This window comes from Cupressus sempervirens, chromosome 8 (assembly GCF_028749045.1).
Source record: "Cupressus sempervirens isolate cs-2001-9-10 chromosome 8, ASM2874904v1, whole genome shotgun sequence".
NCBI classification, from domain to species: domain Eukaryota; kingdom Viridiplantae; phylum Streptophyta; class Pinopsida; order Cupressales; family Cupressaceae; genus Cupressus; species Cupressus sempervirens.
The window spans coordinates 666,894,328-666,909,836 of NC_143125.1; positions in this window are offsets into that span (position 1 = coordinate 666,894,328).

Sequence of the window (15,509 nt, forward strand, 5' to 3'; positions counted from 1 at the left end):
AGAACCAAAGAGAATGGATGAGTACAAAACCTTTGTGTATTCTTATGATGGAATGCCTATTAATGAGGATAATGTCAATTGAATTGAAACTCAACAAAAAATTTTAGTTTCAGCCGAGTCACAACCAGTGAATGCTGAGTTGCATTCAGAAACCGAGTTGCAAAATGAAGAAAATGCACAATCTGATTCTGAAGATAGTACACATGAAATAGATGAAGAACATCCTGACAATGAAGTGCATAGTGATCCTGAATTTGAAAGATCAAACATGGAAACAAGGACAGAGCCAAGATTATCCAAGTATGTAAAAAGACATCACCCTGCTGAACAGATAATTGGTGACAAAGATGCAAGACCAATGACAAGGAACAGACTGAGACATGAATCATGTCCGATCAGAAAACTTGAACCTAAGACAGTATATGGTGCATTACAAGATGATGACTGGTACAAAGCTATGGAAGAAGAGATTGATCAAATAAAGAAAAACAAAACCTACAGTTTGGTTCCCAGACCAGTTGACAAGAATGTGATTGGCACCAAGTGGGTATTCAGAAACAAGCTAGATGAGAATGGTGAGATTACCAAAAACAAAGCTAGACTAGTATGCAAGGGTTATGCTCAAGAAGAAGGACTAGACTATGGAGAAACATTCGCACCTATTGCTAGAATGGAAGGAGTAAGAATTTTACTTGCATATGCTACATATAAAGATTTTAAAGTCTATCAGATGGATGTAAAGTCTGCTTTTTTAAATGGTATACTAGAAGAAGAAGTCTACATTGAAAAACTAAAAGGATTTTTTGATTAGAACAACAAGGATATGGTTTGTAAGCTACATAAAGCACTCTATGGTTTGAAACAAGCACCTAGAGCATGGTATGAGAGACTTCACAAGTATCTAGTGCAAATAGGATTTGAAAGAACTGATGATAACAGCAACATGTACATCAAAGCAGAAGAAGGTAAGGATATTATCGTATCTGAAATCTTTGTGGATGAGATAGTGTTTGGAGGAAAGGAAGTGCTTTGCAAAGGCTTTGCTGACAAAATGAAACATGAATTTGAGATGTCTATGTTTGGTGTTTGTTGGATTGCAAGTACATCAACTCAAACATGGTATATTTGTGACACAATCAAAGTACATCAAAGAGATTCTTAAAATGTTTGGATTGGAGGAGTCTAAATTAGTCAGCACACCAATGGCAATAGGAAATAAGCTATCCAAAAATGATGAATCAGCTGAAGTCAATCAAACAATGTACAGATCTATGATTGGAAAACTACAATATGTTGTACATAGTAGACCAGACATAGCATTAGCAGTTGGAATAGTGGCTAGATTCTCTGCTAATTGTAAAGAAAATCATCTCATAGTAGTAAAAAGAATAATGAGGTATCTTAAAGGAACTGATAACTTTGGTCTATACTACAAAAATAATGGAAATTTTGAGCTTAATGCATATACAGATGCAGATTGGGGAGGCAACATTGATGATAGAAAAAGCACAAGTGGAGGTGCATTATTTTTAGGCAAAAGGCTAGTTACCTGGACTAGCAAGAAACAAACATGCACATCCTAGTCCACTGTAGAATCAGAATATGTGGCAGCAACAGTCAATTGCACAAACATTGTGTGGCTCACACATCTACTGAAAAGAATGAAAGAAGAGGTAACAAAACCTATGATATTGTATTGTGATAATACAAGTGCTATAAACATATCCAAAAATTCAGTAATGCATACAAAAATCAAGCACATTGCAATCAAGTATCATTATGTCAGAGAATTGGTAGAAGACAAACAAGTGAAGTTGGAATACATTCACACAAAGGAACAAACTGCAGATATCTTCACCAAACCATTGCCCAAGGATGCTTATGAATATCTTAGAGGCAAGTTGGGGGTAATACCCCTAACTCAAGCAGTATAAAATAACAAGGAAGCTGCCCTACATCAACAACAATAAATCATTGAAATATCAGAAGAATGATGCAGAGGATGCCAGCAGGAGCAGAAACTCCAAATTAGTCACAAGCGTGGTGATAGAGGGAGAAGACATCAATAAGCCAAAGCTTATATTTTGCATGATAAAGATGCTACATCTTTGGCATTTATGTCAAAGAGGGAGAAATATGTCGAAACTTGATCAATACAAAGCAAGAGGAAGATATATATGAAAGAGGGAGATATATGAGATCTATAGTAAAGATGCAGTAGCCAAGAAAAGTAGTAAACAATGTATGCAATCTTTGGTGGTAACTAAGTTGATCAATTGATCAGTTTGGTTTGCCATCAATGCCAAAGAGGGAGATTGTTGGAAATGATTGACAAGATCATGAGGAAAATTGTATATGGAACTGTATAAGATTGTTCTCAATCATTGTTTTGTCATTGATGTCAAACTTGCTACTTGCAGGAATGACAATTGCTTTAGTGATCCAAATACTATCAATTAGTTGATTGACAAGGAGGAGGCAACCAATAAGATGTAACTAGAACACCAAGAGAAAGGTTGAAGTTATGATGTTGTAATAAAGTACAAGGATCAGCTAAGCCATTGATAAAAAAGTGTATTTGATGACATACTATAAGACACAAAGAATGGGCACACTAAAACATATCAAAGATGTAAGGTTTTAGCTAAGTTTATTAGAGAGACGATGCCGAGAAAATACAAGTGCCGAGCAAATACAAGTGCCGAGCAGATATAAGTGTTGAGTAACACAAAGGTGTCGAGCACTAGTAAACCAATAGTGTCGAGTAACACAGAGGTGCCGAGCATCAATAAACCAATAGTGCCGAGTTGTTGCATTATTTTGAAAATCGAAGATTCACCAGATCTAAGCCGACAAGGTTGTTATCTAGAAGTTTGTGAATTAAATGGAAGATAAGAATGATGAGTTGGTGGCATAGAACACCATGTAGAACATTTTTGAAGATACAACTGGACTCTAGACGAAGTTTCTAAATAAGAGTAAGATATGGGGTAGATACATTGTATCCTACCTAATCCATTTGAAACCCTAAAATTGGAGAGGGAGAATTGAGCGAAAAGGAAAATTAGATTTCTATTTAAGGAGTCATAAGTTCATGAAGAAAACAGAGAGAGAGGTGGTCAATCATGAAAGCATAAAGTGCTGAAGGAGGTGCTAAGGAGAAAGAAAGCATAGTTACTCTGTTTCAATAAGAAGACCCCAGATACATATGCATTGGTATGTGAGTAAGAAGACTCAAGGAGTAGAAGCTTGAGAGGAAGACAAGCAGTCAGAGCTGAAGTGATTAAAGCCAAGCAAAAGGATTGAACTGGAAGTGTGATCTAAAATCTGCAAAGTATGATGTAAGTTATATCAGATCAAAAAGTCATTATCGTTTCTCTCTAGCAATTGTAACAGTTAGTTTAAATCCTATGGACTTAGGTTGGTTTAATAGCCATGAGGTAAACCCTTTAACAGGGTGACATTCCAAGTGAATGATCTAAAGTCCTTTGACCAGGCCCATTCCTAACAGTTTGGTGAAATCCTCTAACAAGGTCACATTTAACAGTGTGTTGTAAGCCTTTAACAAGGCAGGCTTTTAATAGGGCATCACTTTAGAAGAGTGAGAATCAAGTAGCCTATTACTGGTGGTTTTTCCCAAATTGGGTTTCCACGTAAATCATTGTGTCATGTGTTGATCTGGCATGTTTTATCTATGCATGTTGATTTACTGTAATCTGCTAAGGATGATTGTTTTAAGCTTGGATGGATGAAAAGTTTATGGGCTCACTATAATTTTGAGAAAAAGTTTTATTAGGGCATTTGTACCTTGAATAACTGATTCACCCCCCCCCCCTCTCAGTTATTTTAAAGAATTCTAAAAATCCAAGTTGCCTAGATGTCAAATGTGCAAATGGATTCCCTCAAAGTTTACAGGTCCAAGTCTGCATCGCAAAAGATTTCATATAGCTGACCCTACCCTATCTTGGGATAAGATCCAATTGCTTGGACCTGGACAAGCCCCTTATTGGTAATATCATTGCCTTATTTTATTGGTCATATAGAAAGTAACATTAATTCTTATATTTCTTGTCATATTATTATTTCAAACTAGTGAAGGATATAGTAGATGTTATCCAAGTTGTTTGGATGCCAAATGTGCAAATGGATTCCTTCAAAGTTTTTAGGTCCAAGCCAGTGTCCTAAAGGATCACAAGTCGTTGACCCCTACCCTATTTTGGTACCAAAGATCCAATTGCTTGGACTTAAACAAGCCCCTCCTTCGTAAAAACATCCTCTTCCTCTCATAGATCAAATATTAATAAGATTTCAAAATAATTTAAATGTTCAATAATAATTCAACGTAATAATATTTGATCTTTCAAATAGATTAAATAAATGTTTCACACATATTAAACTTACTATTTTTTTCTTTTTATCAGTAATAGATATGTTTTATTAAATAAAAGGAAAAATAGAAGAGGTTCATAACCTTACATAAGGTCCCATACACCATACATCAGATTTATAAAAAACCTCCAAACAATACATCTTTAAGGCATCTACCCACTTAAAAACATAAATGCAAAAAACAAGATATCGACCTCCATATCAAGCACTATTTTTGCCTCCCTTGGTATGAGAATAGAGAGTCATATCAAATGGACCCATCTTTACTTTCCTATGCTTCTTTCCCTTTACAATGTGCCAACCTTCTTCGACCTTGGCTGCAACTATTTGCCAATCCCTTGAGCCATCCATTAAATCCCAATTGTGTTCCCCTGCAAAATCTCCATTAGCTTGTTCACCTGCAACATCCCCCATTTTGGGGGAAAGAGTTTGTCCTTATACCTCATCACCACTCACTTCTCGGATCCCAACTGGATTTTTTCTCTCTTTTATAGATGGGGTTGCAACCCCCTCATTCATGTTAGCCACTCACATACCAACAAGTGCATCCCTAAACTCATTGGATTTAATGGGTTTCTCAATCGACATTTTAGGAGACAAATTTTTTTGCTCCTTAGAGGCTACTTGATCAAAGCTCATTTTCTACTTTACCTTATTCTCCACCATGTAGTGTTAGGCAACAACATCCTTCCACCATGTTTCTTGCCTCTACACTCCTCCCTTATCGCACTTGGTTGCTAGATGTCAAGTCTGAAAACACCACCTACAATGAACGGGAATGCCCTCATAATCCACTGGTTGGACCCAACAACCCTTTGAGGTTTTAATCACAATCTCTACTAGGTGCTCCTTCCCACTATCTATTTCCACAAGTATTCAAGCATAGGTAGAATATAGAAGATTTGAAGAACCCTCAGCCACCATCAGAAAGTTCCCTAAAGCATCACCTATAGCTTCAAGACAAGAATCAAACCCAAGATGTAAGGGTAAGTTTGGCAGCCTCACCCAAACTGGAAAATGCTTGAAAGTCTCCTTTGCTAGATTGAAATTTGGATACCATGGCTTTAACATAAGTGGAAAGTTATTTTTCCAACACCATTGATAATCACAGAGGATCCTATTTTTATCTTTTGCAAACACAAAAACAACAATAAAGAAGCCTTTTGTTGTAGGGTAAATCCACACATAGCCTTTCATAATAGGTTTCCATAAATTTGAAATCCGCTTGTAAAGATCAATCAACTTTGGCCAAAACCCATTGAAAAGGCCAATAAACCCAAGATCATAAAAAAAAAACCATGTTGTGAATAGCTTCATCTTCTAACTCCACCTCCAAAACCACAAAACAAGTCTTTTGTGAGGGTGTGATGGCCATATCTATTTTCTCTTTGTCAAGTTCTTGTTTATGATTTCTTGCACCCTTACCCAACATCCCATCTTGTCTACCTTTTTTCTGCTCTATCAGCTCTGTTGAATGAACCATATCACCTGTTTGAACCATCACCTGGGAAGGGCATCCCATTTCAAACCCACACAAATTTGGCCTCTTCATCCACCATTTCAAATGATCCGAGTCCAAATCCACCATAAGAACATTAATCGAGGCTCCAACATCCATTTGTTTGCCATTTTTAGCACTCATCGGTCTTGCATTGCCACCATTATAGGAACCACTAGATTTTGAAAAATCCCTAGCGGTATGAACTTTTTTGCAAAGTGTCATAATGAAAAAAAAAGAGTGAAATTGAATGGGAGGAAAGAGACTGAAATGGCAGTGCTCATAAACAAAGCCGATAAATTTTGAAGAAGTGGGAAAATGTCCACCAATTATTATTCATGATTTCACCACAGTGGGAAGGAAAGAATCATTAGACTCGCCAACTGTTGCTCATGATTTTACCATGGTGGGAAGTACTATATATATATATATATATATATATATATATATATATATATATATATATATATATATATATATATATATATATATATATATATATAAATGTATGTTTTCAAACATATTTTCTCTTTTATGATTACCAAATATATTTAATAATCTAAAATTTACTTAAATCATATATTCATAATGAAATAGGAAAATAGTTCTTACCTCAATATTATCTTAACTTTTCTATGCATCGAGTCCATAGTTTATTATATCTTCTTGTACATATCTAGTAAGGATTTCATTTCTTAACTTTTATGCTATAAACTTCATTTTTAGTGTCTTTCCATATATTTAGACCTACATTCTATAATATATTGGCGATTAAATGTTGAAGGTATTGGTGTATTAGCATGCCACTTAGCTTTGGTATATGCAACTTTCAATGTGGGCTTCACCATACAAAAGTATGTATGTAGATCATGGGTTGTTTGTGGAAATACTTTAGTATTAATATCACACACATGATGAGATCGTGCATATGTAGCCACCATGGATTTCGGTGGTATTGGTTATTGTATTTTTCGTAGGCTATACTATTGCAATCATATGTACTTAATTAGTTATTAATATTTTGGATTTCTACCAATTAGATCTAAGTATTTTTATTATTTATTGTCTCTTTTCATTTTTTCTAAAGTATACATGTGAGTTTTTTAATTTCTTAAATCATGAAAATTTATTTTCGTCTAATTTGATTGGCTAATATATTTTGGTCTAATAGGAGTGAATTTGTAGGAACCACTACCGACTATTGTAGGATGCACAAATATATTAAAATATGTTAACTTTAACTTTTTCTAAGGTTAATAGTATAGAAAAACTCATTTTATTTTTTAAAAAAAAAATCTATTCTATATAAATATAATATTAATCAAAATTAAAACAAAAATCACTACACTACATAGATTTCTAGACAGCTAAAATAGATTAAGGTAAATATCCAATCTTTAGAATATGTCCTATAACTGAATCCTATAATATTTCATATATAAATACAAGTATTGCTACCATTTTCTTTTCTTTTATAAGAACTACAATAACCTATGAAATTTTAAAAAAAGATATAAGAAAATTATGACAACCTGTAAATATTTAAACATGCACACGTACATCAACTTGTATCAAAATCTATATTTCCATTTTCAAATATTTCATCCTATTTACACTATAAAAGTGTTTTTTTTTTTAAATATTCAAAACCCTAATTTATCATATTTAATAATTATATTTTATTTATACATTAGTAATATATACTAATTGTTTCAATTTTTTAATTTTAATATTAAATAATTATTTTTAAATAAATTCTTTTCACCAAATTTTTATTATCCATATTCTTCTTCTATTATTAAATTTATTTAATTCTTTAATATAATTTGTATCATTACGACTTACAACAAATACAAGCCACTACATGGCACTTGTTACTTTTTTGTCTTTCATTCTTGCTACCAATTTGAATATTTTATTTTTATAACTTTGTTTTTTATTAGTTATGTGGCAATTGTCATCCACTCCTTCACAATACTCTTTCTAACATGAAATGATTGGTTCCAAAGATTATAATCGCTTTTCAGATTCAAGATGTCTTTCCCAAAAAGTGGAGTTGATGTTCGTTGTCTTGTCATTGAAGTAGTTTGCATTTCTTCATAACATACTCGATAATGACATAATATTTGTTTGTTCTTTCTAGATTACTATTGACATTTTAGTTCTATTTGTCTATATCCATCAAATACTTATTAATATTAACACATCTCTTAAGGGTATTATTTCTCACATGACTCTTACTACATTGCTCATATGACTGTCGTTGATCTCAACCTCTGTAGTAGCTCAGAATGCTCTAGTTATAAATGTATCATAGCCTCTGGATATTCTAGGATGGAAATACAGATAAATATATGGTCTCAAGAATCTCACTTCTACAATTAGGTTGGCCCACCAAAGTGATGGTGAATGGTATGCCTCTAATCAACAATTGTTGATTGGGGGATTCATGATTTTTATAATGAGGTCAGGATTGAATGTTTTTAAGTCAAATGGAGACTGAATGTAATGAAAGGCATTGAAGTCTTTTATCTATTTCAAATATATGTGAATGTGTATGTGTATGTGGGCGAAAGTGAATAATTACAAAATAAGTTAGTTTGATGCTTGAGGTTTCAATAAGGTTGACTTGCTTTGTTGGATTGGCCTTGCTACCTAATGTCTTTTCCACCTTGTGTCGCCTTAGTGTTGTTCGGTAAGATGATTAGAGTTCTAAAAGATATCCGAAGCATATAGAATATTGTGTAATTTCCCTAACATTTATAGTGATCCCTTTGCATTTTCTTTTATTGAATAATATTCAGTTTGTGCTTTTGTATAAAAAAATATGCTTGTAAAAAAATTATTAGATACCTTTTATTATTTCCCCCAAAACTCAAGAGTTACCAAATTCTCAATTTCCTTCAAAAATAATGCTCACATAATACTTTCTCGGTATAATACGTTTATGATATTGATAGAATTTCAATGACAGAATTTTAATGCTCTTCAGGCTAATAGGGACATTGCTCTTATACCATTTGTAATGTCCCTTTAGGACATTATTTATTTTATAAAAGCTAAATCTTTCATATCTTTCTCCATTTTTTCGAATGATTATTACTCAATGTTAATATTTTATATGTGTGTGTGTGTGTGTGTGTGTGTGTGTGTGTGTGTGCACTCTTAGAGTCATGTCCCTTCATTATTAATATTAACTATATTAAAAATTATATATCATATTAATAATTATATATTATATATTTATTAATAATAATATTTTTATTTTTATTGCGTAACATATTTACTAAATATAATTTAATTCTCATATTTTAATAATAATATCTTATGCAATATTGTAGTGTGATTGTAATAACTATATCTTTATTTTTCATATATATTATTTATACTTTTAATATTATAACTTTATATATAATAGTTATTTATTATTAAATCATATGTCAAGGTGGGGATATCACATTTTCCCCTTGTCACACTCAAATTTAAAGCCTTGGTTCACTATCCCCAAAATCAATCATCACATCCCACATTAATCCTTCATGAAACTCTATGGAGCTATGATAAAAAATAGTTTCAAAAGGATCAATGGGTCATAAGAGATTATTGGAAGATCTTCATTTGAGTACTTGTAAAAATTCCACATTTGATTATCACTGAGTGTGACGGGCCTTGAGAGCAGCCCCTATGACACCAACAACCCAATCTTTAAAATGCAAGACAACACGGTATGTAAAGGGTCCAAGACTCTGCTTGTCCCATAGAAATGCTTACAAAGTATAGACTTAAATAACATCTCTTGAGAATGCATAGACTTAAATAAAGCCCAACATAATGATATCTGTTAAGAGTATGCTACCATTAAAATACACATGATGGAAATGCAATGCAAAAAGAACACATACCAAAAATGTATGATGGGGCAATATCCCCTTGAATCTATTTATCACATGCTACCAAAATACAAGTGCAAAGAAGATTTGATGTTGTATTGACAAATACACACCGCCTTGATGTTAAAGTGTTAATCCATCTTAGCCTTACACCTCTTACAAAAGAAGTGAGCATCCAGGCTCATACAAAACTAGACAGGAATTAAGATGCCCACTTTGGAATGTGTCACTCAAGCCTTTACTCCAATCTTCAATTACACTACCAACTTGTGCTTGTTGCCTCCAAGCACGATCTTCTACCAAAGCATGATCTATGAGATGAGACCTCCACTCTAAAATGACACCAAATGAATCCAAGTTGAGCTCTCAACTCTAGTGTGCCAGAAAGAAACATCACAACCAAGTCCAACGCTGAACTTCCAAGTTGCTCCTCACTACTCTCCAAAATCATACTTCTTGATAATGATCCCAAATGAATGTGTTAAGGCTTCCTCTTATAGGAACGCCTCAGACCAATATAACTATTACATAAGATAGGGAAAGACCCAAATTGCCCTTCCTTAATTAATGCATGCTACATCAATTAAGTCTTCCAACAATCGCAATGAAATGGGCCCAACTCAATGTCCCATATAATACTTGACTAACACGACACATAAGTCAGCTACCTAGATCATTCTCCAACGTACGACCCCAAAATCCACATGCACTTATTCTGGGGACTGAGGCTTTTTGTTGTTTTGTGGACTTTAAAAAAGCATTCAACATAGTGCCACATAATAAATTATGGGACAGAATGAAAGAGTTGGAAGTTCCTAAAGAACTTAGGTCAGTTGTTTACAGATTATATGAGCAGGTCAAAGCTAGAATCAAAATGATAGAAGGGCTATCAGAAGATTTTGATAGCAACATCAGGGTTAAGCAAGGGTGTCCGCTATCTCCAACATTATTCGAGCTCTATATTGACAAGTTAGAAGAGTGGATAAACAAGACCAATGGTGAGGGGGTGCAGTTGGCCCACTTTGTGATAAGATTGCTCTTATATGCAGATGATCTCATAATTCTTGCTAGAACAACTAAAGGTTTGAAAGAACACTTGAAAGCACTAGAAATTTTTTGTCATGAAGTAGGAATGCAAGTTAACACTAGCAAAACCAAAATTATGATCTTCTCATTGAAGAAGAATAGGGGCATACAAGACGAGTTTCTATTTGAAAATAGCCCCCTTGAGATTGTGGAAGAGTACAAATACTTGGGCATCGATTTTCATAACAAACTCAATTGGGATACTTATAGATCAAAAAGGATCCAAGGGGGCTAGAAGGCGTTATACTCTTTAAAAACAAGTGTAGGAACGCAGAATTATGGGATTGGATGACCATGAAAACTCTTTTTGGTTTGCTAGTCACTCCGGCTATTCTATACGGATGTGAAGTGTGGGGCGGTAGTATGTCCGAACAGAAATGGCAGCAAGTAGAAAGAATTCAAAAAAACTTCATCACATGCAATCTTAAAGTCAAGACCACAGTTCCGTATGAGATCCTTTTGGTGGAGGTGGGTTCCTTTCCATTAGAAGCCGTCACATTAGTCTGGATGCTAAGCTATTTAAAGAAAACCCAAGGTCTGGAAACACATCGTTGGCCCAAGTTGGTCATAGAGGAAAAACTTGTGAGGTGGAAAAGCACATGGATGAAGCAAAATGACAAATGGATGCGAAAATGGGATATCAACATCTAAACTTGCCTGAATAACATTAAAGAAATAAAGAAGTTTGTTAATGAAAAATTTTGCAATATTCTGTGGACAAGACACATAGGGCAGAAATTTTTTTATTACATTAAAGAATTTAATCCCACTTCTAGTCATGATGAAAAGGCCTATATAAGAGCACCTATTAACTGGAAAGCAAAAATGTTGATGGCACAACTTAGAACTAGTTCACATTAGTTGCGATGTGAAACTAGTAGATGGCAAGTTCCAAAGGAAGAGTGGGCAGACAGAACGTGTTTATTCTGTAATATGGGAATAGTTGAGATAGGGCAACACTTTGTCAAGGAGTGCCTGGCTTACAATGACATCAGATCTGGTTATACAAAAATATTGCAGAACAAGGACTTCAACTGTTTATTCGAGGAAGATCAAGTGAAGAGAACAACAAATTTGATTATCAAACTTCAGAGAAGGAGAGACAAGTTAACCAAAACTTTGCAACTGACTAGTTTCGCTCCTGACTCGGGAGGGTGATTGCATGGGTCCCATAAACTACTTTAGTCTCATGGATGTTATTAAAATCTATCATATCATATCATATCATCTAAGAAAAGTCGACCTTGTTCCAACACTTAGCCAAATAAAAGAGACCATGTTTCCTAGTCTTGACAAAACACCATGTCAACACAATTTGAACCATCCAGCTTGTGTCGGCTTCCAAACACCTTCTCAAACTACCAAGTCAAATCATCTAGCCAAGCCAGTCTTTCAAACTACCTACCTGATCTAAAAGAACACATTTCCAAATTTATTCCAAAGCCTGGTCCAGTTACATCCTCCCCCACTTAACTTGTGGCGACATCCTCAACACCTTCACGTCTAACCTTGATGCATTGAGAGGCAATCCTTGCTAGATTACTCAAGCGGGCTCAAGTTCCTCCTCCCAAGGAACCCATGTGAATATCCAAAAATGTATTGAAGCGGATGCATATGGTTTGGTGTCCACAAACTATGCAAGGTATCAAGGCTACATGCACAGCTCATAGAAATGACTCAAAATAAAAAGCCTGGATCAACTACTCAATCATTCTCATAAAGAACCAACTCGAACTGCACTTCTTCAAAATCTGCTAAGTGCATATTAGTGTGACCATGCACCAATATATCAATCTCATGATGAAGGCATTCTATCACGTTTCCCAATGTGAATGGAACTTTCAACGTTTGAAGATGCAAATCCAAAACGGCATCGTCCCAACCAACAATCTCATATCAACAATCTTAATGATGACCTTGGCTTAGTCTTGCAAGTTGCCTATCAAACAAACCTGCAAGCTCATTTAACTGCTACTATTGGTGTTCACCCCAACATCAAGCCAAGGAAAGCGCATTCTTGTCTTCAAGACGAACCATTCATAGAGTATCTGATCTCACTATCAAGTCATTGCTACATGATGTAGAAACCAAGTGTCGCCATCTCAGATATACAAAGAGTACCATACTCAAATGAGTCGCTCCATCAATTGTTGTTTCAAGTCTCAATTCAATTGGATCCAAGATCCATACCAAGCTCCCGATCCAACTCACTGTCTCACAAGCCACTGTCGAATCAACATAAATAGACTTAACCAAAAAGTCTACGACATCTACAAGTGTCTTATCCCATGAAATAAGAAATCTCAGTGTAGATTCAACTCGGTACCTTCTCTATCTCGATTGAAAATAGCTACGATGAGTAAAACATTGTGACGATCATCCCATACTAATCTCACATCTCCAATCACCACAACTGCCTTAAAATATGACATCGCCAAGGCAGGGTGCTTTCCAATCCATCGAAGAAACCAGTAAGTCTCAATCCGATGCGGTTAGATACCCAGTCCAAACTGTCCCACATCGAACATGATCTGCTCAACATTATACATAACTCGTTCCATCAAGTATGATATTGAACCACTTTGCCAAATCAACATCGATACACCCAATTCACCTCAGCTAGGTGATTGATTCAACCCCGATTCCTTCAAGATCCACCTCACTAGAATGCCAACCAAACCAATGCAATCACACCCAATGGATACGTTGGCCTCTGCTATTGCGCCTTCAAAAATCACCAAGTCCAGATCTCAGATTGACTAGATCTGGTTTGAATCTAGCTTTCCTAGCTAGCCCAACGGATCAGTGTCACCAAATCAAACTGCCTTAAACTACCTCAATCAAAGATTGGAGTTATATATTTCAATCTAACCTCGCCCAACTCATTGTCAATCGGTATTGTGTCTTCAAAGTAAAGCACCACTTACCAATCTTGTCTTGATCTATTACCAAATTGGTCTCCCACATCTCAACTACTTAGATCTAACTAGCTCTTCCCAATGCCTCGTCTAGACAATCTTCTCTAATACCACCTGTCATAGGCAGCTCATGTAGCACGGGCGACCCAGTCTAAAAAATGCAAGATGACACGATATGAAAAGGGATCCGGACTACGCATGTCCCACGAAAATACTTGAAAAATCTAAAAGAACGTCTCCCAACAATGCATAGACTTAAATAACGCCCAACACATCAATATGTGCTAAGAGTGTGCTACCATACACAGGATGGAAGTGCAATGCAAATAGAATACGGACAATAAATGTATGGTGGGGTGATATCCCTTGAATCGCTTTATCATATGCTTCCCAAATACAAGTACAAAGTAGACTCAATGTTGTATTGACAAATACACACTGCCCCAAAATGAAAGTGTCAATCCGTCTTGGCCTTACACTTAATAAAAAAGTAGTGAGCATATAAAACCAACAGAATTAAGATGCCCACTTTGAAATGTGTCACTCAAGCCTTCACTTCAATCTTCAATTAAGTTGCCAACTTGTGCTTGATGCCTTGAAGTATGATTACCAAAGCATGATCTCCAAAATGATACCTCGAAAGATGATGCCTTCACTTTAAACATTAAACATTTGATACCAAATTAATCCAAGTCAAGCTCCTAACTATATGTGCCATAAAGCAATGTCACAACCATGTCCAACATTGAACTTCCAAGCTGCTCCTCGTTGCTCTTCGAACTCACTTCTTGATGATGATCCCAAATGAATGCACTAAGGCTTCCTCTTATAGGAACACCTAAGATCGATCTAAATGTTAGATAAGATAGAGCAAGACCCAAATTGCCCTTGCTTAATTAATGCAGACTACATTAATTAAGCCTTCCAATGGTTGTAATGAAATCAGCCCAACTCAATGTCCCATGCAATACTTGACTAACATGATACAAAAGTTAGTTGCCTAGATTATTCTCCAAAGCATGACCTCAAAATCCATGCTCGCTCATTCCTCCAAGAAAAGTCAGCCTTATTCCAACACTTAGCCAAATAAATGAGACCATGTCGCCTAGTCTTGACAAAATACCACGTCGGCATAATTTGAATGATCCAACTTGTGCCAGCTTCCAAACAACTTCTCAAGCTACCAAGTCACATCACCTAGCCAAGCTTGTTTGTCAAACTGCCTATCTAATTTCATAAACACAATGCCAAATCAATGCCAAAGCTTGGCCTCATTACACTGAGGGTATCACCATGACCTAACCCATTGCTCATTTTTTAGGCAAGTTGAGGCGAGACTAATCCCTTAGGGTATGGGTAAGGGAACCTTCATTATACATTCCATTTAAACATCAAGTTTGGGGAGTCAAACTCAAGACTTGTGGGGAGATAACTTACTACCCAAGCCAACTAACTTACTCGTCATAGGCTCGTAAAACTCTTGCTTTATTATGTGCTAATCAAAGCTTTTTAATCTTGCCAATAACACTTTTTAAAAGAAAAAAAATTGTTCAAGAGAAATATTTCCATCAAAAAATTATTATCCAACTTGGTTAAAGAGGTCATCAAATGAAATATATTACAATTAAGAAGAGCTAGTTTAAAATCCCAACAATCAAGAACTAGTCTGCAGTGCCTTTATTACAAATCTTAGCCTTATGAAGTTTTCATTGAGAGGGAATGTTCATA